The 25,488-nt window shown below is 47.0% G+C and overlaps 13 non-coding genes across 13 annotated transcripts; all 13 read left to right on the top strand.

Annotated features, from left to right (window-relative positions):
• The first annotated feature begins 324 nt into the window (after nt 1-324).
• On the top strand, nt 325-397 carry TRNAV-AAC (transfer RNA valine (anticodon AAC)). Its single transcript has one exon. It is a non-coding gene; the product is annotated as a tRNA-Val (tRNA).
• A 2,765-nt stretch (nt 398-3,162) lies between these two features.
• Nucleotides 3,163-3,235, top strand: TRNAV-AAC (transfer RNA valine (anticodon AAC)). Its single transcript has one exon. It is a non-coding gene; the product is annotated as a tRNA-Val (tRNA).
• A 288-nt stretch (nt 3,236-3,523) lies between these two features.
• Nucleotides 3,524-3,635, top strand: TRNAL-CAA (transfer RNA leucine (anticodon CAA)). Its single transcript has 2 exons — nt 3,524-3,561; nt 3,590-3,635. It is a non-coding gene; the product is annotated as a tRNA-Leu (tRNA).
• A 2,365-nt stretch (nt 3,636-6,000) lies between these two features.
• On the top strand, nt 6,001-6,073 carry TRNAV-AAC (transfer RNA valine (anticodon AAC)). The gene has a single exon. It is a non-coding gene; the product is annotated as a tRNA-Val (tRNA).
• A 2,765-nt stretch (nt 6,074-8,838) lies between these two features.
• TRNAV-AAC (transfer RNA valine (anticodon AAC)) lies at nt 8,839-8,911 on the top strand. The gene has a single exon. It is a non-coding gene; the product is annotated as a tRNA-Val (tRNA).
• Nucleotides 8,912-9,199: 288 nt separating this feature from the next.
• Nucleotides 9,200-9,311, top strand: TRNAL-CAA (transfer RNA leucine (anticodon CAA)). The gene is made up of 2 exons: nt 9,200-9,237; nt 9,266-9,311. It is a non-coding gene; the product is annotated as a tRNA-Leu (tRNA).
• Nucleotides 9,312-11,676: 2,365 nt separating this feature from the next.
• Nucleotides 11,677-11,749, top strand: TRNAV-AAC (transfer RNA valine (anticodon AAC)). Its single transcript has one exon. It is a non-coding gene; the product is annotated as a tRNA-Val (tRNA).
• Nucleotides 11,750-14,514: 2,765 nt separating this feature from the next.
• On the top strand, nt 14,515-14,587 carry TRNAV-AAC (transfer RNA valine (anticodon AAC)). Its single transcript has one exon. It is a non-coding gene; the product is annotated as a tRNA-Val (tRNA).
• Nucleotides 14,588-17,352: 2,765 nt separating this feature from the next.
• On the top strand, nt 17,353-17,425 carry TRNAV-AAC (transfer RNA valine (anticodon AAC)). The gene has a single exon. It is a non-coding gene; the product is annotated as a tRNA-Val (tRNA).
• Nucleotides 17,426-20,190: 2,765 nt separating this feature from the next.
• On the top strand, nt 20,191-20,263 carry TRNAV-AAC (transfer RNA valine (anticodon AAC)). The gene has a single exon. It is a non-coding gene; the product is annotated as a tRNA-Val (tRNA).
• A 288-nt stretch (nt 20,264-20,551) lies between these two features.
• On the top strand, nt 20,552-20,663 carry TRNAL-CAA (transfer RNA leucine (anticodon CAA)). The gene is made up of 2 exons: nt 20,552-20,589; nt 20,618-20,663. It is a non-coding gene; the product is annotated as a tRNA-Leu (tRNA).
• A 2,365-nt stretch (nt 20,664-23,028) lies between these two features.
• TRNAV-AAC (transfer RNA valine (anticodon AAC)) lies at nt 23,029-23,101 on the top strand. The gene has a single exon. It is a non-coding gene; the product is annotated as a tRNA-Val (tRNA).
• A 288-nt stretch (nt 23,102-23,389) lies between these two features.
• Nucleotides 23,390-23,501, top strand: TRNAL-CAA (transfer RNA leucine (anticodon CAA)). Its single transcript has 2 exons — nt 23,390-23,427; nt 23,456-23,501. It is a non-coding gene; the product is annotated as a tRNA-Leu (tRNA).
• The last annotated feature ends 1,987 nt before the right edge of the window (nt 23,502-25,488 follow it).

The raw sequence follows: 25,488 nt of genomic DNA, 5'->3' as shown, positions 1-25,488 counted from the left end.
CACTCGCCGCATTGTTGCACAAAATATTTTGAACCTCATAAGAAACATGGATCACCGTGCTTTTTCTGCCTTCATGCTTAGTCTGTGTGTGTCCCAGGTGATGCTTTCCCAAGCTGTACTTGCTGGCATTTAGGCATCAGATATTTGTCTGTCGATGCCTGCATAAGTCAATTTTTAATACGTCTAATTGCAAGTATGTTGGCTGATATCTCTGCAGTTTTCACACTTGTTCCTCGCTTTCTGAGTGGCTGCTGATACAGCAGAATAGAAGTAGAGAGAACCCTTGAGAGGAACCTTGCTCTAACAGTAAAACACAGCAAGTGAGTTTCTGTAGTGTAGTGGTCATCATGTTCGCCTAACACGCGAAAGGTCCCTGGTTCGAGACCGGGCAGAAACACTGTGCATGAGCTGCTTTTATGTGCACCCTCTAAAACCTTATTATCTCAATGCAAGCTTAAGAAGAGGCGGTCCTTGAACCCAGCGAGCCATGGGAAACTTCCTTTACTTTTGCAAGACGAAACAAAGTAATCCGCATCCATCAGTGGTCGCACTTGTGCCTAGCTTTTTTTTTGTCCTGCCATGTTGTATTGTGGGGTCTTTACACTTGTGACATTGCTGTGAACGTTGTAAGTGCAAACATTGGCAGGTGCAGTCAGAAGAGTCAGATCTGTGCACACCCAGGGCTGTCAGGATGGCCGAGTGGTCTAAGGCACCAGACTCAAGAGAGCTTGATCTTCAGTGCAACTGAGACTTCTGGTCTCCTCATGGAGGCGTGGGTTCAAATCCCACTTCTGACAGGTTTCTTTTACACCCTTAAATCGTCCTGTTTTTTGCAGTGCATTCCCACACACCACAATCTTTGCACGGACCTGTAACATATGACGAGAAATCCAGCAACGATCAGGCTGGGCCCTCAATCACAATTCCATGTATTCCTGGAAGGGACACCTCAGGCACACCTTCAGTTAAATTTGCACTCCATCACACAAACTGCCGTGCTGGTTTCTCATTAAGCAGTTGATCCCATCTTTGTTGTGAGGCTCTCCTGCCACCTTTTGGGCGGAGAAGGCACTGTCCCTGCAACAACACAGGCAGACATGTTCAACAGGGCTTCCTGGTTATGTGGGAGGAGCAGATTGTCATTGGTCCCCCCTTGCGAATTTTAATTTACATAAGGAAGACAGAGAGGTATCTGGGAGTAGGCAGTACACACGGACATTGAACTCTATCTTGTGATTTGCAGCCAATTCTAGATTGAGGCAGGAGGAAAGGAGGTGACTTGCCCAAAAATGGCCATCCTGGGAATTCAGCCACCCTGGGGCTCCCAGGTTAGTGTTTCAGTCCTGCGAGCCACTCATATAAATCTCGCCTGATCGAGCCTAATCGAGCGCTGAGTGAGCGTGTTTGAATCCAAGAATCAAATGCCTCTGTCTTAGGAGCAAGAATTGGCAGGCCCTCCCTTGCATCTGGGGTGGAAGTCTATGGGGCAAGTGTCCAGGACTTGCAGAGGAGTACAAGTGCCAGAAAGTGCCTGCAGTTCTCATCAGCGCCTTTTTTCTGCTCTCTGGCAGCTAGGATATCGACTGATCCCTTCCTTGCAAGAGTGAAAAAAACAACACCTTGAGAGAAAACATGACTTTTTGTGGTTCACATAGAGAGAGAGCAGCCAAATAGCCCTGCTTTGTTTCTGAAAGACGCATCAGAAATTGCTTAAAATGCCAACTGGGGAATCAGGCTCGTTGGTCTAGGGGTATGATTCTCGCTTCGGGTGCGAGAGGTCCCGGATTCAAATCCCGGACGAGCCCATGCTGTGGAATTATTTTTAGGCTTCTTATTATATAGGGCCATTTCTTCTTTTCAATGCTATAAGACGGCGTGTATGGTGAGAAAGTTCCTTTCCCTCTACGCTATTTCCCACTTTTGGCGTATAGAATTTCAGTGCCGGACTTCTTTGCAACTGCTTTTCTGGGGTGGACCATCAGTGTAGGAAAATTAAATGCAAAGTGTTTTTCTAGTGTGGTTTCAGGTATGGTTTTAAAATCGCCTTTTGGAATAAAAGGGGTCCACGTTCCTTTCTTCCAAAGAAAGAGATCGGGTAAGGAGGGTCCAACTTTGAGCTTCATGGACATTGGCCCTTGGTCTGTGCATTCCAGCCCACTACATGCCAAGAAGATTCCTGCAAGCGTGTCTGTTTCTGTAGTGTAGTGGTTATCACGTTCGCTTTACACGCGAAAGGTCCCTGGTTCGAGACCGGGCAGAAAGAGCAGTTTTCTGTTTTTCACACAGTTTGCATTTACTCTCTCAATTTATAGGAAAGCTGAGATAATGGAAGCTGTCTATCCCTCACCAGCGTGACGTACTGTGCTCCAGGGGTATCAGTGACAGCTCAAAAAGAGAAGTGACGATAGTTTGCGCTATTCGTTTGCACGTCCTTGTGTACTGAAGGTTGGGCCTACTTCATGAAAGCAAGGCATGAGAGCAGAAATGGTTTTATTGACCTCACCGAGAGCATACACCTAGAACAAACAAAAAATCTGAAGGATAGAGGCATTTTCATTTCTTGTTCGATGACGGCCATGGAAAAGACAGCAACCATATTGCAGAAGAGAGCAGCATGTGCAGTTGCTTGCTTTGGGTGAAGCATTCACTAACTCGCTGCCAATAACCCCCGGAGCCGGTGCGAAAGGCGACTCTTGTGTGCCTCGGCTCGTTGGTCTAGGGGTATGATTCTCGATTAGGGTGCGAGAGGTCCCGGGTTCAAATCCCGGACGAGCCCTTTTTCAGAGGTAAACATACGAATCCTACTCAAAACTCACAATGCCTGACTATTTCTCATTACACTCGCCGCATTGTTGCACAAAATATTTTGAACCTCATAAGAAACATGGATCACCGTGCTTTTTCTGCCTTCATGCTTAGTCTGTGTGTGTCCCAGGTGATGCTTTCCCAAGCTGTACTTGCTGGCATTTAGGCATCAGATATTTGTCTGTCGATGCCTGCATAAGTCAATTTTTAATACGTCTAATTGCAAGTATGTTGGCTGATATCTCTGCAGTTTTCACACTTGTTCCTCGCTTTCTGAGTGGCTGCTGATACAGCAGAATAGAAGTAGAGAGAACCCTTGAGAGGAACCTTGCTCTAACAGTAAAACACAGCAAGTGAGTTTCTGTAGTGTAGTGGTCATCACGTTCGCCTAACACGCGAAAGGTCCCCGGTTCGAGACCGGGCAGAAACACTGTGCATGAGCTGCTTTTATGTGCACCCTCTAAAACCTTATTATCTCAATGCAAGCTTAAGAAGAGGCGGTCCTTGAACCCAGCGAGCCATGGGAAACTTCCTTTACTTTTGCAAGACGAAACAAAGTAATCCGCATCCATCAGTGGTCGCACTTGTGCCTAGCTTTTTTTTTGTCATGCCATGTTGTATTGTGGGGTCTTTACACTTGTGACATTGCTGTGAACGTTGTAAGTGCAAACATTGGCAGGTGCAGTCAGAAGAGTCAGATCTGTGCACACCCAGGGCTGTCAGGATGGCCGAGTGGTCTAAGGCGCCAGACTCAAGAGAGCTTGATCTTCAGTGCAACTGAGACTTCTGGTCTCCTCATGGAGGCGTGGGTTCAAATCCCACTTCTGACAGGTTTCTTTTACACCCTTAAATCGTCCTGTTTTTTGCAGTGCATTCCCACACACCACAATCTTTGCACGGACCTGTAACATATGACGAGAAATCCAGCAACGATCAGGCTGGGCCCTCAATCACAATTCCATGTATTCCTGGAAGGGACACCTCAGGCACACCTTCAGTTAAATTTGCACTCCATCACACAAACTGCCGTGCTGGTTTCTCATTAAGCAGTTGATCCCATCTTTGTTGTGAGGCTCTCCTGCCACCTTTTGGGCGGAGAAGGCACTGTCCCTGCAACAACACAGGCAGACATGTTCAACAGGGCTTCCTGGTTATGTGGGAGGAGCAGATTGTCATTGGTCCCCCCTTGCAAATTTTAATTTACATCAGGAAGACAGAGAGGTATCTGGGAGTAGGCAGTACACACGGACATTGAACTCTATCTTGTGATTTGCAGCCAATTCTAGATTGAGGCAGGAGGAAAGGAGGTGACTTGCCCAAAAATGGCCATCCTGGGAATTCAGCCACCCTGGGGCTCCCAGGTTAGTGTTTCAGTCCTGCGAGCCACTCATATAAATCTCGCCTGATCGAGCCTGATCGAGCGCTGAGTGAGCGTGTTTGAATCCAAGAATCAAATGCCTCTGTCTTAGGAGCAAGAATTGGCAGGCCCTCCCTTGCATCTGGGGTGGAAGTCTATGGGGCAAGTGTCCAGGACTTGCAGAGGAGTACAAGTGCCAGAAAGTGCCTGCAGTTCTCATCAGCGCCTTTTTTCTGCTCTCTGGCAGCTAGGATATCGACTGATCCCTTCCTTGCAAGAGTGAAAAAAACAACACCTTGAGAGAAAACATGACTTTTTGTGGTTCACATAGAGAGAGAGCAGCCAAATAGCCCTGCTTTGTTTCTGAAAGACGCATCAGAAATTGCTTAAAATGCCAACTGGGGAATCAGGCTCGTTGGTCTAGGGGTATGATTCTCGCTTCGGGTGCGAGAGGTCCCGGATTCAAATCCCGGACGAGCCCATGCTGTGGAATTCTTTTTAGGCTTCTTATTATATAGGGCCATTTCTTCTTTTCAATGCTATAAGACGGCGTGTATGGTGAGAAAGTTCCTTTCCCTCTACGCTATTTCCCACTTTTGGCGTATAGAACTTCAGTGCCGGACTTCTTTGCAACTGCTTTTCTGGGGTGGACCATCAGTGTAGGAAAATTAAATGCAAAGTGTTTTTCTAGTGTGGTTTCAGGTATGGTTTTAAAATCGCCTTTTGGAATAAAAGGGGTCCTCGTTCCTTTCTTCCAAAGAAAGAGATCGGGTAAGGAGGGTCCAACTTTGAGCTTCATGGACATTGGCCCTTGGTCTGTGCATTCCAGCCCACTACATGCCAAGAAGATTCCTGCAAGCGTGTCTGTTTCTGTAGTGTAGTGGTTATCATGTTCGCTTTACACGCGAAAGGTCCCTGGTTCGAGACCGGGCAGAAAGAGCAGTTTTCTGTTTTTCACACAGTTTGCATTTACTCTCTCAATTTATAGGAAAGCTGAGATAATGGAAGCTGTCTATCCCTCACCAGCGTGACGTACTGTGCTCCAGGGGTATCAGTGACAGCTCAAAAAGAGAAGTGACGATAGTTTGCGCTATTCGTTTGCACGTCCTTGTGTACTGAAGGTTGGGCCTACTTCATGAAAGCAAGGCATGAGAGCAGAAATGGTTTTATTGACCTCACCGAGAGCATACACCTAGAACAAACAAAAAATCTGAAGGATAGAGGCATTTTCATTTCTTGTTCGATGACGGCCATGGAAAAGACAGCAACCATATTGCAGAAGAGAGCAGCATGTGCAGTTGCTTGCTTTGGGTGAAGCATTCACTAACTCGCTGCCAATAACCCCCAGAGCCGGTGCGAAAGGCGACTCTTGTGTGCCTCGGCTCGTTGGTCTAGGGGTATGATTCTCGATTAGGGTGCGAGAGGTCCCGGGTTCAAATCCCAGACGAGCCCTTTTTCAGAGGTAAACATACAAATCCTACTCAAAACTCACAATGCCTGACTATTTCTCATTACACTCGCCGCATTGTTGCACAAAATATTTTGAACCTCATAAGAAACATGGATCACCGTGCTTTTTCTGCCTTCATGCTTAGTCTGTGTGTGTCCCAGGTGATGCTTTCCCAAGCTGTACTTGCTGGCATTTAGGCATCAGATATTTGTCTGTCGATGCCTGCATAAGTCAATTTTTAATACGTCTAATTGCAAGTATGTTGGCTGATATCTCTGCAGTTTTCACACTTGTTCCTCGCTTTCTGAGTGGCTGCTGATACAGCAGAATAGAAGTAGAGAGAACCCTTGAGAGGAACCTTGCTCTAACAGTAAAACACAGCAAGTGAGTTTCTGTAGTGTAGTGGTCATCACGTTCGCCTAACACGCGAAAGGTCCCCGGTTCGAGACCGGGCAGAAACACTGTGCATGAGCTGCTTTTATGTGCACCCTCTAAAACCTTATTATCTCAATGCAAGCTTAAGAAGAGGCGGTCCTTGAACCCAGCGAGCCATGGGAAACTTCCTTTACTTTTGCAAGACGAAACAAAGTAATCCGCATCCATCAGTGGTCGCACTTGTGCCTAGCTTTTTTTTTGTCATGCCATGTTGTATTGTGGGGTCTTTACACTTGTGACATTGCTGTGAACGTTGTAAGTGCAAACATTGGCAGGTGCAGTCAGAAGAGTCAGATCTGTGCACACCCAGGGCTGTCAGGATGGCCGAGTGGTCTAAGGCACCAGACTCAAGAGAGCTTGATCTTCAGTGCAACTGAGACTTCTGGTCTCCTCATGGAGGCGTGGGTTCAAATCCCACTTCTGACAGGTTTCTTTTACACCCTTAAATCGTCCTGTTTTTTGCAGTGCATTCCCACACACCACAATCTTTGCACGGACCTGTAACATATGACGAGAAATCCAGCAACGATCAGGCTGGGCCCTCAATCACAATTCCATGTATTCCTGGAAGGGACACCTCAGGCACACCTTCAGTTAAATTTGCACTCCATCACACAAACTGCCGTGCTGGTTTCTCATTAAGCAGTTGATCCCATCTTTGTTGTGAGGCTCTCCTGCCACCTTTTGGGCGGAGAAGGCACTGTCCCTGCAACAACACAGGCAGACATGTTCAACAGGGCTTCCTGGTTATGTGGGAGGAGCAGATTGTCATTGGTCCCCCCTTGCGAATTTTAATTTACATAAGGAAGACAGAGAGGTATCTGGGAGTAGGCAGTACACACGGACATTGAACTCTATCTTGTGATTTGCAGCCAATTCTAGATTGAGGCAGGAGGAAAGGAGGTGACTTGCCCAAAAATGGCCATCCTGGGAATTCAGCCACCCTGGGGCTCCCAGGTTAGTGTTTCAGTCCTGCGAGCCACTCATATAAATCTCGCCTGATCGAGCCTAATCGAGCGCTGAGTGAGCGTGTTTGAATCCAAGAATCAAATGCCTCTGTCTTAGGAGCAAGAATTGGCAGGCCCTCCCTTGCATCTGGGGTGGAAGTCTATGGGGCAAGTGTCCAGGACTTGCAGAGGAGTACAAGTGCCAGAAAGTGCCTGCAGTTCTCATCAGCGCCTTTTTTCTGCTCTCTGGCAGCTAGGATATCGACTGATCCCTTCCTTGCAAGAGTGAAAAAAACAACACCTTGAGAGAAAACATGACTTTTTGTGGTTCACATAGAGAGAGAGCAGCCAAATAGCCCTGCTTTGTTTCTGAAAGACGCATCAGAAATTGCTTAAAATGCCAACTGGGGAATCAGGCTCGTTGGTCTAGGGGTATGATTCTCGCTTCGGGTGCGAGAGGTCCCGGATTCAAATCCCGGACGAGCCCATGCTGTGGAATTATTTTTAGGCTTCTTATTATATAGGGCCATTTCTTCTTTTCAATGCTATAAGACGCCGTGTATGGTGAGAAAGTTCCTTTCCCTCTACGCTATTTCCCACTTTTGGCGTATAGAATTTCAGTGCCGGACTTCTTTGCAACTGCTTTTCTGGGGTGGACCATCAGTGTAGGAAAATTAAATGCAAAGTGTTTTTCTAGTGTGGTTTCAGGTATGGTTTTAAAATCGCCTTTTGGAATAAAAGGGGTCCTCGTTCCTTTCTTCCAAAGAAAGAGATCGGGTAAGGAGGGTCCAACTTTGAGCTTCATGGACATTGGCCCTTGGTCTGTGCATTCCAGCCCACTACATGCCAAGAAGATTCCTGCAAGCGTGTCTGTTTCTGTAGTGTAGTGGTTATCACGTTCGCTTTACACGCGAAAGGTCCCTGGTTCGAGACCGGGCAGAAAGAGCAGTTTTCTGTTTTTCACACAGTTTGCATTTACTCTCTCAATTTATAGGAAAGCTGAGATAATGGAAGCTGTCTATCCCTCACCAGCGTGACGTACTGTGCTCCAGGGGTATCAGTGACAGCTCAAAAAGAGAAGTGACGATAGTTTGCGCTATTCGTTTGCACGTCCTTGTGTACTGAAGGTTGGGCCTACTTCATGAAAGCAAGGCATGAGAGCAGAAATGGTTTTATTGACCTCACCGAGAGCATACACCTAGAACAAACAAAAAATCTGAAGGATAGAGGCATTTTCATTTCTTGTTCGATGACGGCCATGGAAAAGACAGCAACCATATTGCAGAAGAGAGCAGCATGTGCAGTTGCTTGCTTTGGGTGAAGCATTCACTAACTCGCTGCCAATAACCCCCGGAGCCGGTGCGAAAGGCGACTCTTGTGTGCCTCGGCTCGTTGGTCTAGGGGTATGATTCTCGATTAGGGTGCGAGAGGTCCCGGGTTCAAATCCCGGACGAGCCCTTTTTCAGAGGTAAACATACGAATCCTACTCAAAACTCACAATGCCTGACTATTTCTCATTACACTCGCCGCATTGTTGCACAAAATATTTTGAACCTCATAAGAAACATGGATCACCGTGCTTTTTCTGCCTTCATGCTTAGTCTGTGTGTGTCCCAGGTGATGCTTTCCCAAGCTGTACTTGCTGGCATTTAGGCATCAGATATTTGTCTGTCGATGCCTGCATAAGTCAATTTTTAATACGTCTAATTGCAAGTATGTTGGCTGATATCTCTGCAGTTTTCACACTTGTTCCTCGCTTTCTGAGTGGCTGCTGATACAGCAGAATAGAAGTAGAGTGAACCCTTGAGAGGAACCTTGCTCTAACAGTAAAACACAGCAAGTGAGTTTCTGTAGTGTAGTGGTCATCACGTTCGCCTAACACGCGAAAGGTCCCCGGTTCGAGACCGGGCAGAAACACTGTGCATGAGCTGCTTTTATGTGCACCCTCTAAAACCTTATTATCTCAATGCAAGCTTAAGAAGAGGCGGTCCTTGAACCCAGCGAGCCATGGGAAACTTCCTTTACTTTTGCAAGACGAAACAAAGTAATCCGCATCCATCAGTGGTCGCACTTGTGCCTAGCTTTTTTTTTGTCATGCCATGTTGTATTGTGGGGTCTTTACACTTGTGACATTGCTGTGAACGTTGTAAGTGCAAACATTGGCAGGTGCAGTCAGAAGAGTCAGATCTGTGCACACCCAGGGCTGTCAGGATGGCCGAGTGGTCTAAGGCGCCAGACTCAAGAGAGCTTGATCTTCAGTGCAACTGAGACTTCTGGTCTCCTCTTGGAGGCGTGGGTTCAAATCCCACTTCTGACAGGTTACTTTTACACCCTTAAATCGTCCTGTTTTTTGCAGTGCATTCCCACACACCACAATCTTTGCACGGACCTGTAACATATGACGAGAAATCCAGCAACGATCAGGCTGGGCCCTCAATCACAATTCCATGTATTCCTGGAAGGGACACCTCAGGCACACCTTCAGTTAAATTTGCACTCCATCACACAAACTGCCGTGCTGGTTTCTCATTAAGCAGTTGATCCCATCTTTGTTGTGAGGCTCTCCTGCCACCTTTTGGGCGGAGAAGGCACTGTCCCTGCAACAACACAGGCAGACATGTTCAACAGGGCTTCCTGGTTATGTGGGAGGAGCAGATTGTCATTGGTCCCCCCTTGCAAATTTTAATTTACATCAGGAAGACAGAGAGGTATCTGGGAGTAGGCAGTACACACGGACATTGAACTCTATCTTGTGATTTGCAGCCAATTCTAGATTGAGGCAGGAGGAAAGGAGGTGACTTGCCCAAAAATGGCCATCCTGGGAATTCAGCCACCCTGGGGCTCCCAGGTTAGTGTTTCAGTCCTGCGAGCCACTCATATAAATCTCGCCTGATCGAGCCTGATCGAGCGCTGAGTGAGCGTGTTTGAATCCAAGAATCAAATGCCTCTGTCTTAGGAGCAAGAATTGGCAGGCCCTCCCTTGCATCTGGGGTGGAAGTCTATGGGGCAAGTGTCCAGGACTTGCAGAGGAGTACAAGTGCCAGAAAGTGCCTGCAGTTCTCATCAGCGCCTTTTTTCTGCTCTCTGGCAGCTAGGATATCGACTGATCCCTTCCTTGCAAGAGTGAAAAAAACAACACCTTGAGAGAAAACATGACTTTTTGTGGTTCACATAGAGAGAGAGCAGCCAAATAGCCCTGCTTTGTTTCTGAAAGACGCATCAGAAATTGCTTAAAATGCCAACTGGGGAATCAGGCTCGTTGGTCTAGGGGTATGATTCTCGCTTCGGGTGCGAGAGGTCCCGGATTCAAATCCCGGACGAGCCCATGCTGTGGAATTATTTTTAGGCTTCTTATTATATAGGGCCATTTCTTCTTTTCAATGCTATAAGACGCCGTGTATGGTGAGAAAGTTCCTTTCCCTCTACGCTATTTCCCACTTTTGGCGTATAGAATTTCAGTGCCGGACTTCTTTGCAACTGCTTTTCTGGGGTGGACCATCAGTGTAGGAAAATTAAATGCAAAGTGTTTTTCTAGTGTGGTTTCAGGTATGGTTTTAAAATCGCCTTTTGGAATAAAAGGGGTCCTCGTTCCTTTCTTCCAAAGAAAGAGATCGGGTAAGGAGGGTCCAACTTTGAGCTTCATGGACATTGGCCCTTGGTCTGTGCATTCCAGCCCACTACATGCCAAGAAGATTCCTGCAAGCGTGTCTGTTTCTGTAGTGTAGTGGTTATCACGTTAGCTTTACACGCGAAAGGTCCCTGGTTCGAGACCGGGCAGAAAGAGCAGTTTTCTGTTTTTCACACAGTTTGCATTTACTCTCTCAATTTATAGGAAAGCTGAGATAATGGAAGCTGTCTATCCCTCACCAGCGTGACGTACTGTGCTCCAGGGGTATCAGTGACAGCTCAAAAAGAGAAGTGACGATAGTTTGCGCTATTCGTTTGCACGTCCTTGTGTACTGAAGGATGGGCCTACTTCATGAAAGCAAGGCATGAGAGCAGAAATGGTTTTATTGACCTCACCGAGAGCATACACCTAGAACAAACAAAAAATCTGAAGGATAGAGGCATTTTCATTTCTTGTTCGATGACGGCCATGGAAAAGACAGCAACCATATTGCAGAAGAGAGCATCATGTGCAGTTGCTTGCTTTGGGTGAAGCATTCACTAACTCGCTGCCAATAACCCCCGGAGCCGGTGCGAAAGGCGACTCTTGTGTGCCTCGGCTCGTTGGTCTAGGGGTATGATTCTCGATTAGGGTGCGAGAGGTCCCGGGTTCAAATCCCGGACGAGCCCTTTTTCAGAGGTAAACATACGAATCCTACTCAAAACTCACAATGCCTGACTATTTCTCATTACACTCGCCGCATTGTTGCACAAAATATTTTGAACCTCATAAGAAACATGGATCACCGTGCTTTTTCTGCCTTCATGCTTAGTCTGTGTGTGTCCCAGGTGATGCTTTCCCAAGCTGTACTTGCTGGCATTTAGGCATCAGATATTTGTCTGTCGATGCCTGCATAAGTCAATTTTTAATACGTCTAATTGCAAGTATGTTGGCTGATATCTCTGCAGTTTTCACACTTGTTCCTCGCTTTCTGAGTGGCTGCTGATACAGCAGAATAGAAGTAGAGAGAACCCTTGAGAGGAACCTTGCTCTAACAGTAAAACACAGCAAGTGAGTTTCTGTAGTGTAGTGGTCATCACGTTCGCCTAACACGCGAAAGGTCCCTGGTTCGAGACCGGGCAGAAACACTGTGCATGAGCTGCTTTTATGTGCACCCTCTAAAACCTTATTATCTCAATGCAAGCTTAAGAAGAGGCGGTCCTTGAACCCAGCGAGCCATGGGAAACTTCCTTTACTTTTGCAAGACGAAACAAAGTAATCCGCATCCATCAGTGGTCGCTCTTGTGCCTAGCTTTTTTTTTGTCATGCCATGTTGTATTGTGGGGTCTTTACACTTGTGACATTGCTGTGAACGTTGTAAGTGCAAACATTGGCAGGTGCAGTCAGAAGAGTCAGATCTGTGCACACCCAGGGGTGTCAGGATGGCCGAGTGGTCTAAGGCACCAGACTCAAGAGAGCTTGATCTTCAGTGCAACTGAGACTTCTGGTCTCCTCATGGAGGCGTGGGTTCAAATCCCACTTCTGACAGGTTTCTTTTACACCCTTAAATCGTCCTGTTTTTTGCAGTGCATTCCCACACACCACAATCTTTGCACGGACCTGTAACATATGACGAGAAATCCAGCAACGATCAGGCTGGGCCCTCAATCACAATTCCATGTATTCCTGGAAGGGACACCTCAGGCACACCTTCAGTTAAATTTGCACTCCATCACACAAACTGCCGTGCTGGTTTCTCATTAAGCAGTTGATCCCATCTTTGTTGTGAGGCTCTCCTGCCACCTTTTGGGCGGAGAAGGCACTGTCCCTGCAACAACACAGGCAGACATGTTCAACAGGGCTTCCTGGTTATGTGGGAGGAGCAGATTGTCATTGGTCCCCCCTTGCAAATTTTAATTTACATCAGGAAGACAGAGAGGTATCTGGGAGTAGGCAGTACACACGGACATTGAACTCTATCTTGTGATTTGCAGCCAATTCTAGATTGAGGCAGGAGGAAAGGAGGTGACTTGCCCAAAAATGGCCATCCTGGGAATTCAGCCACCCTGGGGCTCCCAGGTTAGTGTTTCAGTCCTGCGAGCCACTCATATAAATCTCGCCTGATCGAGCCTGATCGAGCGCTGAGTGAGCGTGTTTGAATCCAAGAATCAAATGCCTCTGTCTTAGGAGCAAGAATTGGCAGGCCCTCCCTTGCATCTGGGGTGGAAGTCTATGGGGCAAGTGTCCAGGACTTGCAGAGGAGTACAAGTGCCAGAAAGTGCCTGCAGTTCTCATCAGCGCCTTTTTTCTGCTCTCTGGCAGCTAGGATATCGACTGATCCCTTCCTTGCAAGAGTGAAAAAAACAACACCTTGAGAGAAAACATGACTTTTTGTGGTTCACATAGAGAGAGAGCAGCCAAATAGCCCTGCTTTGTTTCTGAAAGACGCATCAGAAATTGCTTAAAATGCCAACTGGGGAATCAGGCTCGTTGGTCTAGGGGTATGATTCTCGCTTCGGGTGCGAGAGGTCCCGGATTCAAATCCCGGACGAGCCCATGCTGTGGAATTCTTTTTAGGCTTCTTATTATATAGGGCCATTTCTTCTTTTCAATGCTATAAGACGGCGTGTATGGTGAGAAAGTTCCTTTCCCTCTACGCTATTTCCCACTTTTGGCGTATAGAATTTCAGTGCCGGACTTCTTTGCAACTGCTTTTCTGGGGTGGACCATCAGTGTAGGAAAATTAAATGCAAAGTGTTTTTCTAGTGTGGTTTCAGGTATGGTTTTAAAATCGCCTTTTGGAATAAAAGGGGTCCTCGTTCCTTTCTTCCAAAGAAAGAGATCGGGTAAGGAGGGTCCAACTTTGAGCTTCATGGACATTGGCCCTTGGTCTGTGCATTCCAGCCCACTACATGCCAAGAAGATTCCTGCAAGCGTGTCTGTTTCTGTAGTGTAGTGGTTATCATGTTCGCTTTACACGCGAAAGGTCCCTGGTTCGAGACCGGGCAGAAAGAGCAGTTTTCTGTTTTTCACACAGTTTGCATTTACTCTCTCAATTTATAGGAAAGCTGAGATAATGGAAGCTGTCTATCCCTCACCAGCGTGACGTACTGTGCTCCAGGGGTATCAGTGACAGCTCAAAAAGAGAAGTGACGATAGTTTGCGCTATTCGTTTGCACGTCCTTGTGTACTGAAGGATGGGCCTACTTCATGAAAGCAAGGCATGAGAGCAGAAATGGTTTTATTGACCTCACCGAGAGCATACACCTAGAACAAACAAAAAATCTGAAGGATAGAGGCATTTTCATTTCTTGTTCGATGACGGCCATGGAAAAGACAGCAACCATATTGCAGAAGAGAGCATCATGTGCAGTTGCTTGCTTTGGGTGAAGCATTCACTAACTCGCTGCCAATAACCCCCGGAGCCGGTGCGAAAGGCGACTCTTGTGTGCCTCGGCTCGTTGGTCTAGGGGTATGATTCTCGATTAGGGTGCGAGAGGTCCCGGGTTCAAATCCCGGACGAGCCCTTTTTCAGAGGTAAACATACGAATCCTACTCAAAACTCACAATGCCTGACTATTTCTCATTACACTCGCCGCATTGTTGCACAAAATATTTTGAACCTCATAAGAAACATGGATCACCGTGCTTTTTCTGCCTTCATGCTTAGTCTGTGTGTGTCCCAGGTGATGCTTTCCCAAGCTGTACTTGCTGGCATTTAGGCATCAGATATTTGTCTGTCGATGCCTGCATAAGTCAATTTTTAATACGTCTAATTGCAAGTATGTTGGCTGATATCTCTGCAGTTTTCACACTTGTTCCTCGCTTTCTGAGTGGCTGCTGATACAGCAGAATAGAAGTAGAGAGAACCCTTGAGAGGAACCTTGCTCTAACAGTAAAACACAGCAAGTGAGTTTCTGTAGTGTAGTGGTCATCACGTTCGCCTAACACGCGAAAGGTCCCTGGTTCGAGACCGGGCAGAAACACTGTGCATGAGCTGCTTTTATGTGCACCCTCTAAAACCTTATTATCTCAATGCAAGCTTAAGAAGAGGCGGTCCTTGAACCCAGCGAGCCATGGGAAACTTCCTTTACTTTTGCAAGACGAAACAAAGTAATCCGCATCCATCAGTGGTCGCTCTTGTGCCTAGCTTTTTTTTTGTCATGCCATGTTGTATTGTGGGGTCTTTACACTTGTGACATTGCTGTGAACGTTGTAAGTGCAAACATTGGCAGGTGCAGTCAGAAGAGTCAGATCTGTGCACACCCAGGGGTGTCAGGATGGCCGAGTGGTCTAAGGCACCAGACTCAAGAGAGCTTGATCTTCAGTGCAACTGAGACTTCTGGTCTCCTCATGGAGGCGTGGGTTCAAATCCCACTTCTGACAGGTTTCTTTTACACCCTTAAATCGTCCTGTTTTTTGCAGTGCATTCCCACACACCACAATCTTTGCACGGACCTGTAACATATGACGAGAAATCCAGCAACGATCAGGCTGGGCCCTCAATCACAATTCCATGTATTCCTGGAAGGGACACCTCAGGCACACCTTCAGTTAAATTTGCACTCCATCACACAAACTGCCGTGCTGGTTTCTCATTAAGCAGTTGATCCCATCTTTGTTGTGAGGCTCTCCTGCCACCTTTTGGGCGGAGAAGGCACTGTCCCTGCAACAACACAGGCAGACATGTTCAACAGGGCTTCCTGGTTATGTGGGAGGAGCAGATTGTCATTGGTCCCCCCTTGCAAATTTTAATTTACATCAGGAAGACAGAGAGGTATCTGGGAGTAGGCAGTACACACGGACATTGAACTCTATCTTGTGATTTGCAGCCAATTCTAGATTGAGGCAGGAGGAAAGGAGGTGACTTGCCCAAAAATGGCCATCCTGGGAATTCAGCCACCCTGGGGCTCCCAGGTTAGTGTTTCAGTCCTGCGAGCCACTCATATAAATCTCGCCTGATCGAGCCTGATCGAGCGCTGAGTGAGCGTGTTTGAATCCAAGAATCAAATGCCTCTGTCTTAGGAGCAAGAATTGGCAGGCCCTCCCTTGCATCTGGGGTGGAAGTCTATGGGGCAAGTGTCCAGGACTTGCAGAGGAGTACAAGTGCCAGAAAGTGCCTGCAGTTCTCATCAGCGCCTTTTTTCTGCTCTCTGGCAGCTAGGATATCGACTGATCCCTTCCTTGCAAGAGTGAAAAAAACAACACCTTGAGAGAAAACATGACTTTTTGTGGTTCACATAGAGAGAGAGCAGCCAAATAGCCCTGCTTTGTTTCTGAAAGACGCATCAGAAATTGCTTAAAATGCCAACTGGGGAATCAGGCTCGTTGGTCTAGGGGTATGATTCTCGCTTCGGGTGCGAGAGGTCCCGGATTCAAATCCCGGACGAGCCCATGCTGTGGAATTCTTTTTAGGCTTCTTATTATATAGGGCCATTTCTTCTTTTCAATGCTATAAGACGGCGTGTATGGTGAGAAAGTTCCTTTCCCTCTACGCTATTTCCCACTTTTGGCGTATAGAATTTCAGTGCCGGACTTCTTTGCAACTGCTTTTCTGGGGTGGACCATCAGTGTAGGAAAATTAAATGCAAAGTGTTTTTCTAGTGTGGTTTCAGGTATGGTTTTAAAATCGCCTTTTGGAATAAAAGGGGTCCTCGTTCCTTTCTTCCAAAGAAAGAGATCGGGTAAGGAGGGTCCAACTTTGAGCTTCATGGACATTGGCCCTTGGTCTGTGCATTCCAGCCCACTACATGCCAAGAAGATTCCTGCAAGCGTGTCTGTTTCTGTAGTGTAGTGGTTATCATGTTCGCTTTACACGTGAAAGGTCCCTGGTTCGAGACCGGGCAGAAAGAGCAGTTTTCTGTTTTTCACACAGTTTGCATTTACTCTCTCAATTTATAGGAAAGCTGAGATAATGGAAGCTGTCTATCCCTCACCAGCGTGACGTACTGTGCTCCAGGGGTATCAGTGACAGCTCAAAAAGAGAAGTGACGATAGTTTGCGCTATTCGTTTGCACGTCCTTGTGTACTGAAGGTTGGGCCTACTTCATGAAAGCAAGGCATGAGAGCAGAAATGGTTTTATTGACCTCACCGAGAGCATACACCTAGAACAAACAAAAAATCTGAAGGATAGAGGCATTTTCATTTCTTGTTCGATGACGGCCATGGAAAAGACAGCAACCATATTGCAGAAGAGAGCAGCATGTGCAGTTGCTTGCTTTGGGTGAAGCATTCACTAACTCGCTGCCAATAACCCCCGGAGCCGGTGCGAAAGGCGACTCTTGTGTGCCTCGGCTCGTTGGTCTAGGGGTATGATTCTCGATTAGGGTGCGAGAGGTCCCGGGTTCAAATCCCGGACGAGCCCTTTTTCAGAGGTAAACATACGAATCCTACTCAAAACTCACAATGCCTGACTATTTCTCATTACACTCGCCGCATTGTTGCACAAAATATTTTGAACCTCATAAGAAACATGGATCACCGTGCTTTTTCTGCCTTCATGCTTAGTCTGTGTGTGTCCCAGGTGATGCTTTCCCAAGCTGTACTTGCTGGCATTTAGGCATCAGATATTTGTCTGTCGATGCCTGCATAAGTCAATTTTTAATACGTCTAATTGCAAGTATGTTGGCTGATATCTCTGCAGTTTTCACACTTGTTCCTCGCTTTCTGAGTGGCTGCTGATACAGCAGAATAGAAGTAGAGAGAACCCTTGAGAGGAACCTTGCTCTAACAGTAAAACACAGCAAGTGAGTTTCTGTAGTGTAGTGGTCATCACGTTCGCCTAACACGCGAAAGGTCCCCGGTTCGAGACCGGGCAGAAACACTGTGCATGAGCTGCTTTTATGTGCACCCTCTAAAACCTTATTATCTCAATGCAAGCTTAAGAAGAGGCGGTCCTTGAACCCAGCGAGCCATGGGAAACTTCCTTTACTTTTGCAAGACGAAACAAAGTAATCCGCATCCATCAGTGGTCGCACTTGTGCCTAGCTTTTTTTTTGTCATGCCATGTTGTATTGTGGGGTCTTTACACTTGTGACATTGCTGTGAACGTTGTAAGTGCAAACATTGGCAGGTGCAGTCAGAAGAGTCAGATCTGTGCACACCCAGGGCTGTCAGGATGGCCGAGTGGTCTAAGGCACCAGACTCAAGAGAGCTTGATCTTCAGTGCAACTGAGACTTCTGGTCTCCTCATGGAGGCGTGGGTTCAAATCCCACTTCTGACAGGTTTCTTTTACACCCTTAAATCGTCCTGTTTTTTGCAGTGCATTCCCACACACCACAATCTTTGCACGGACCTGTAACATATGACGAGAAATCCAGCAACGATCAGGCTGGGCCCTCAATCACAATTCCATGTATTCCTGGAAGGGACACCTCAGGCACACCTTCAGTTAAATTTGCACTCCATCACACAAACTGCCGTGCTGGTTTCTCATTAAGCAGTTGATCCCATCTTTGTTGTGAGGCTCTCCTGCCACCTTTTGGGCGGAGAAGGCACTGTCCCTGCAACAACACAGGCAGACATGTTCAACAGGGCTTCCTGGTTATGTGGGAGGAGCAGATTGTCATTGGTCCCCCCTTGCGAATTTTAATTTACATAAGGAAGACAGAGAGGTATCTGGGAGTAGGCAGTACACACGGACATTGAACTCTATCTTGTGATTTGCAGCCAATTCTAGATTGAGGCAGGAGGAAAGGAGGTGACTTGCCCAAAAATGGCCATCCTGGGAATTCAGCCACCCTGGGGCTCCCAGGTTAGTGTTTCAGTCCTGCGAGCCACTCATATAAATCTCGCCTGATCGAGCCTAATCGAGCGCTGAGTGAGCGTGTTTGAATCCAAGAATCAAATGCCTCTGTCTTAGGAGCAAGAATTGGCAGGCCCTCCCTTGCATCTGGGGTGGAAGTCTATGGGGCAAGTGTCCAGGACTTGCAGAGGAGTACAAGTGCCAGAAAGTGCCTGCAGTTCTCATCAGCGCCTTTTTTCTGCTCTCTGGCAGCTAGGATATCGACTGATCCCTTCCTTGCAAGAGTGAAAAAAACAACACCTTGAGAGAAAACATGACTTTTTGTGGTTCACATAGAGAGAGAGCAGCCAAATAGCCCTGCTTTGTTTCTGAAAGACGCATCAGAAATTGCTTAAAATGCCAACTGGGGAATCAGGCTCGTTGGTCTAGGGGTATGATTCTCGCTTCGGGTGCGAGAGGTCCCGGATTCAAATCCCGGACGAGCCCATGCTGTGGAATTATTTTTAGGCTTCTTATTATATAGGGCCATTTCTTCTTTTCAATGCTATAAGACGCCGTGTATGGTGAGAAAGTTCCTTTCCCTCTACGCTATTTCCCACTTTTGGCGTATAGAATTTCAGTGCCGGACTTCTTTGCAACTGCTTTTCTGGGGTGGACCATCAGTGTAGGAAAATTAAATGCAAAGTGTTTTTCTAGTGTGGTTTCAGGTATGGTTTTAAAATCGCCTTTTGGAATAAAAGGGGTCCTCGTTCCTTTCTTCCAAAGAAAGAGATCGGGTAAGGAGGGTCCAACTTTGAGCTTCATGGACATTGGCCCTTGGTCTGTGCATTCCAGCCCACTACATGCCAAGAAGATTCCTGCAAGCGTGTCTGTTTCTGTAGTGTAGTGGTTATCACGTTCGCTTTACACGCGAAAGGTCCCTGGTTCGAGACCGGGCAGAAAGAGCAGTTTTCTGTTTTTCACACAGTTTGCATTTACTCTCTCAATTTATAGGAAAGCTGAGATAATGGAAGCTGTCTATCCCTCACCAGCGTGACGTACTGTGCTCCAGGGGTATCAGTGACAGCTCAAAAAGAGAAGTGACGATAGTTTGCGCTATTCGTTTGCACGTCCTTGTGTACTGAAGGTTGGGCCTACTTCATGAAAGCAAGGCATGAGAGCAGAAATGGTTTTATTGACCTCACCGAGAGCATACACCTAGAACAAACAAAAAATCTGAAGGATAGAGGCATTTTCATTTCTTGTTCGATGACGGCCATGGAAAAGACAGCAACCATATTGCAGAAGAGAGCAGCATGTGCAGTTGCTTGCTTTGGGTGAAGCATTCACTAACTCGCTGCCAATAACCCCCGGAGCCGGTGCGAAAGGCGACTCTTGTGTGCCTCGGCTCGTTGGTCTAGGGGTATGATTCTCGATTAGGGTGCGAGAGGTCCCGGGTTCAAATCCCGGACGAGCCCTTTTTCAGAGGTAAACATACGAATCCTACTCAAAACTCACAATGCCTGACTATTTCTCATTACACTCGCCGCATTGTTGCACAAAATATTTTGAACCTCATAAGAAACATGGATCACCGTGCTTTTTCTGCCTTCATGCTTAGTCTGTGTGTGTACCAGGTGATGCTTTCCCAAGCTGTACTTGCTGGCATTTAGGCATCAGATATTTGTCTGTCGATGCCTGCATAAGTCAATTTTTAATACGTCTAATTGCAAGTATGTTGGCTGATATCTCTGCAGTTTTCACACTTGTTCCTCGCTTTCTGAGTGGCTGCTGATACAGCAGAATAGAAGTAGAGAGAACCCTTGAGAGGAACCTTGCTCTAACAGTAAAACACAGCAAGTGAGTTTCTGTAGTGTAGTGGTCATCACGTTCGCCTAACACGCGAAAGGTCCCCGGTTCGAGACCGGGCAGAAACACTGTGCATGAGCTGCTTTTATGTGCACCCTCTAAAACCTTATTATCTCAATGCAAGCTTAAGAAGAGGCGGTCCTTGAACCCAGCGAGCCATGGGAAACTTCCTTTACTTTTGCAAGACGAAACAAAGTAATCCGCATCCATCAGTGGTCGCACTTGTGCCTAGCTTTTTTTTTGTCATGCCATGTTGTATTGTGGGGTCTTTACACTTGTGACATTGCTGTGAACGTTGTAAGTGCAAACATTGGCAGGTGCAGTCAGAAGAGTCAGATCTGTGCACACCCAGGGCTGTCAGGATGGCCGAGTGGTCTAAGGCGCCAGACTCAAGAGAGCTTGATCTTCAGTGCAACTGAGACTTCTGGTCTCCTCATGGAGGCGTGGGTTCAAATCCCACTTCTGACAGGTTTCTTTTACACCCTTAAATCGTCCTGTTTTTTGCAGTGCATTCCCACACACCACAATCTTTGCACGGACCTGTAACATATGACGAGAAATCCAGCAACGATCAGGCTGGGCCCTCAATCACAATTCCATGTATTCCTGGAAGGGACACCTCAGGCACACCTTCAGTTAAATTTGCACTCCATCACACAAACTGCCGTGCTGGTTTCTCATTAAGCAGTTGATCCCATCTTTGTTGTGAGGCTCTCCTGCCACCTTTTGGGCGGAGAAGGCACTGTCCCTGCAACAACACAGGCAGACATGTTCAACAGGGCTTCCTGGTTATGTGGGAGGAGCAGATTGTCATTGGTCCCCCCTTGCGAATTTTAATTTACATAAGGAAGACAGAGAGGTATCTGGGAGTAGGCAGTACACACGGACATTGAACTCTATCTTGTGATTTGCAGCCAATTCTAGATTGAGGCAGGAGGAAAGGAGGTGACTTGCCCAAAAATGGCCATCCTGGGAATTCAGCCACCCTGGGGCTCCCAGGTTAGTGTTTCAGTCCTGCGAGCCACTCATATAAATCTCGCCTGATCGAGCCTGATCGAGCGCTGAGTGAGCGTGTTTGAATCCAAGAATCAAATGCCTCTGTCTTAGGAGCAAGAATTGGCAGGCCCTCCCTTGCATCTGGGGTGGAAGTCTATGGGGCAAGTGTCCAGGACTTGCAGAGGAGTACAAGTGCCAGAAAGTGCCTGCAGTTCTCATCAGCGCCTTTTTTCTGCTCTCTGGCAGCTAGGATATCGACTGATCCCTTCCTTGCAAGAGTGAAAAAAACAACACCTTGAGAGAAAACATGACTTTTTGTGGTTCACATAGAGAGAGAGCAGCCAAATAGCCCTGCTTTGTTTCTGAAAGACGCATCAGAAATTGCTTAAAATGCCAACTGGGGAATCAGGCTCGTTGGTCTAGGGGTATGATTCTCGCTTCGGGTGCGAGAGGTCCCGGATTCAAATCCCGGACGAGCCCATGCTGTGGAATTCTTTTTAGGCTTCTTATTATATAGGGCCATTTCTTCTTTTCAATGCTATAAGACGGCGTGTATGGTGAGAAAGTTCCTTTCCCTCTACGCTATTTCCCACTTTTGGCGTATAGAATTTCAGTGCCGGACTTCTTTGCAACTGCTTTTCTGGGGTGGACCATCAGTGTAGGAAAATTAAATGCAAAGTGTTTTTCTAGTGTGGTTTCAGGTATGGTTTTAAAATCGCCTTTTGGAATAAAAGGGGTCCTCGTTCCTTTCTTCCAAAGAAAGAGATCGGGTAAGGAGGGTCCAACTTTGAGCTTCATGGACATTGGCCCTTGGTCTGTGCATTCCAGCCCACTACATGCCAAGAAGATTCCTGCAAGCGTGTCTGTTTCTGTAGTGTAGTGGTTATCACGTTAGCTTTACACGCGAAAGGTCCCTGGTTCGAGACCGGGCAGAAAGAGCAGTTTTCTGTTTTTCACACAGTTTGCATTTACTCTCTCAATTTATAGGAAAGCTGAGATAATGGAAGCTGTCTATCCCTCACCAGCGTGACGTACTGTGCTCCAGGGGTATCAGTGACAGCTCAAAAAGAGAAGTGACGATAGTTTGCGCTATTCGTTTGCACGTCCTTGTGTACTGAAGGTTGGGCCTACTTCATGAAAGCAAGGCATGAGAGCAGAAATGGTTTTATTGACCTCACCGAGAGCATACACCTAGAACAAACAAAAAATCTGAAGGATAGAGGCATTTTCATTTCTTGTTCGATGACGGCCATGGAAAAGACAGCAACCATATTGCAGAAGAGAGCAGCATGTGCAGTTGCTTGCTTTGGGTGAAGCATTCACTAACTCGCTGCCAATAACCCCCGGAGCCGGTGCGAAAGGCGACTCTTGTGTGCCTCGGCTCGTTGGTCTAGGGGTATGATTCTCGATTAGGGTGCGAGAGGTCCCGGGTTCAAATCCCGGACGAGCCCTTTTTCAGAGGTAAACATACGAATCCTACTCAAAACTCACAATGCCTGACTATTTCTCATTACACTCGCCGCATTGTTGCACAAAATATTTTGAACCTCATAAGAAACATGGATCACCGTGCTTTTTCTGCCTTCATGCTTAGTCTGTGTGTGTCCCAGGTGATGCTTTCCCAAGCTGTACTTGCTGGCATTTAGGCATCAGATATTTGTCTGTCGATGCCTGCATAAGTCAATTTTTAATACGTCTAATTGCAAGTATGTTGGCTGATATCTCTGCAGTTTTCACACTTGTTCCTCGCTTTCTGAGTGGCTGCTGATACAGCAGAATAGAAGTAGAGAGAACCCTTGAGAGGAACCTTGCTCTAACAGTAAAACACAGCAAGTGAGTTTCTGTAGTGTAGTGGTCATCACGTTCGCCTAACACGCGAAAGGTCCCCGGTTCGAGACCGGGCAGAAACACTGTGCATGAGCTGCTTTTATGTGCACCCTCTAAAACCTTATTATCTCAATGCAAGCTTAAGAAGAGGCGGTCCTTGAACCCAGCGAGCCATGGGAAACTTCCTTTACTTTTGCAAGACGAAACAAAGTAATCCGCATCCATCAGTGGTCGCTCTTGTGCCTAGCTTTTTTTTTGTCATGCCATGTTGTATTGTGGGGTCTTTACACTTGTGACATTGCTGTGAACGTTGTAAGTGCAAACATTGGCAGGTGCAGTCAGAAGAGTCAGATCTGTGCACACCCAGGGCTGTCAGGATGGCCGAGTGGTCTAAGGCGCCAGACTCAAGAGAGCTTGATCTTCAGTGCAACTGAGACTTCTGGTCTCCTCATGGAGGCGTGGGTTCAAATCCCACTTCTGACAGGTTTCTTTTACACCCTTAAATCGTCCTGTTTTTTGCAGTGCATTCCCACACACCACAATCTTTGCACGGACCTGTAACATATGACGAGAAATCCAGCAACGATCAGGCTGGGCCCTCAATCACAATTCCATGTATTCCTGGAAGGGACACCTCAGGCACACCTTCAGTTAAATTTGCACTCCATCACACAAACTGCCGTGCTGGTTTCTCATTAAGCAGTTGATCCCATCTTTGTTGTGAGGCTCTCCTGCCACCTTTTGGGCGGAGAAGGCACTGTCCCTGCAACAACACAGGCAGACATGTTCAACAGGGCTTCCTGGTTATGTGGGAGGAGCAGATTGTCATTGGTCCCCCCTTGCGAATTTTAATTTACATAAGGAAGACAGAGAGGTATCTGGGAGTAGGCAGTACACACGGACATTGAACTCTATCTTGTGATTTGCAGCCAATTCTAGATTGAGGCAGGAGGAAAGGAGGTGACTTGCCCAAAAATGGCCATCCTGGGAATTCAGCCACCCTGGGGCTCCCAGGTTAGTGTTTCAGTCCTGCGAGCCACTCATATAAATCTCGCCTGATCGAGCCTGATCGAGCGCTGAGTGAGCGTGTTTGAATCCAAGAATCAAATGCCTCTGTCTTAGGAGCAAGAATTGGCAGGCCCTCCCTTGCATCTGGGGTGGAAGTCTATGGGGCAAGTGTCCAGGACTTGCAGAGGAGTACAAGTGCCAGAAAGTGCCTGCAGTTCTCATCAGCGCCTTTTTTCTGCTCTCTGGCAGCTAGGATATCGACTGATCCCTTCCTTGCAAGAGTGAAAAAAACAACACCTTGAGAGAAAACATGACTTTTTGTGGTTCACATAGAGAGAGAGCAGCCAAATAGCCCTGCTTTGTTTCTGAAAGACGCATCAGAAATTGCTTAAAATGCCAACTGGGGAATCAGGCTCGTTGGTCTAGGGGTATGATTCTCGCTTCGGGTGCGAGAGGTCCCGGATTCAAATCCCGGACGAGCCCATGCTGTGGAATTCTTTTTAGGCTTCTTATTATATAGGGCCATTTCTTCTTTTCAATGCTATAAGACGGCGTGTATGGTGAGAAAGTTCCTTTCCCTCTACGCTATTTCCCACTTTTGGCGTATAGAATTTCAGTGCCGGACTTCTTTGCAACTGCTTTTCTGGGGTGGACCATCAGTGTAGGAAAATTAAATGCAAAGTGTTTTTCTAGTGTGGTTTCAGGTATGGTTTTAAAATCGCCTTTTGGAATAAAAGGGGTCCTCGTTCCTTTCTTCCAAAGAAAGAGATCGGGTAAGGAGGGTCCAACTTTGAGCTTCATGGACATTGGCCCTTGGTCTGTGCATTCCAGCCCACTACATGCCAAGAAGATTCCTGCAAGCGTGTCTGTTTCTGTAGTGTAGTGGTTATCACGTTAGCTTTACACGCGAAAGGTCCCTGGTTCGAGACCGGGCAGAAAGAGCAGTTTTCTGTTTTTCACACAGTTTGCATTTACTCTCTCAATTTATAGGAAAGCTGAGATAATGGAAGCTGTCTATCCCTCACCAGCGTGACGTACTGTGCTCCAGGGGTATCAGTGACAGCTCAAAAAGAGAAGTGACGATAGTTTGCGCTATTCGTTTGCACGTCCTTGTGTACTGAAGGTTGGGCCTACTTCATGAAAGCAAGGCATGAGAGCAGAAATGGTTTTATTGACCTCACCGAGAGCATACACCTAGAACAAACAAAAAATCTGAAGGATAGAGGCATTTTCATTTCTTGTTCGATGACGGCCATGGAAAAGACAGCAACCATATTGCAGAAGAGAGCAGCATGTGCAGTTGCTTGCTTTGGGTGAAGCATTCACTAACTCGCTGCCAATAACCCCCGGAGCCGGTGCGAAAGGCGACTCTTGTGTGCCTCGGCTCGTTGGTCTAGGGGTATGATTCTCGATTAGGGTGCGAGAGGTCCCGGGTTCAAATCCCGGACGAGCCCTTTTTCAG

This window comes from Triturus cristatus, chromosome 10 (genome assembly GCF_964204655.1).
Source record: "Triturus cristatus chromosome 10, aTriCri1.1, whole genome shotgun sequence".
NCBI lineage: Eukaryota > Metazoa > Chordata > Amphibia > Caudata > Salamandridae > Triturus > Triturus cristatus.
This window is presented reverse-complemented; position numbering and strand designations above follow the sequence as displayed.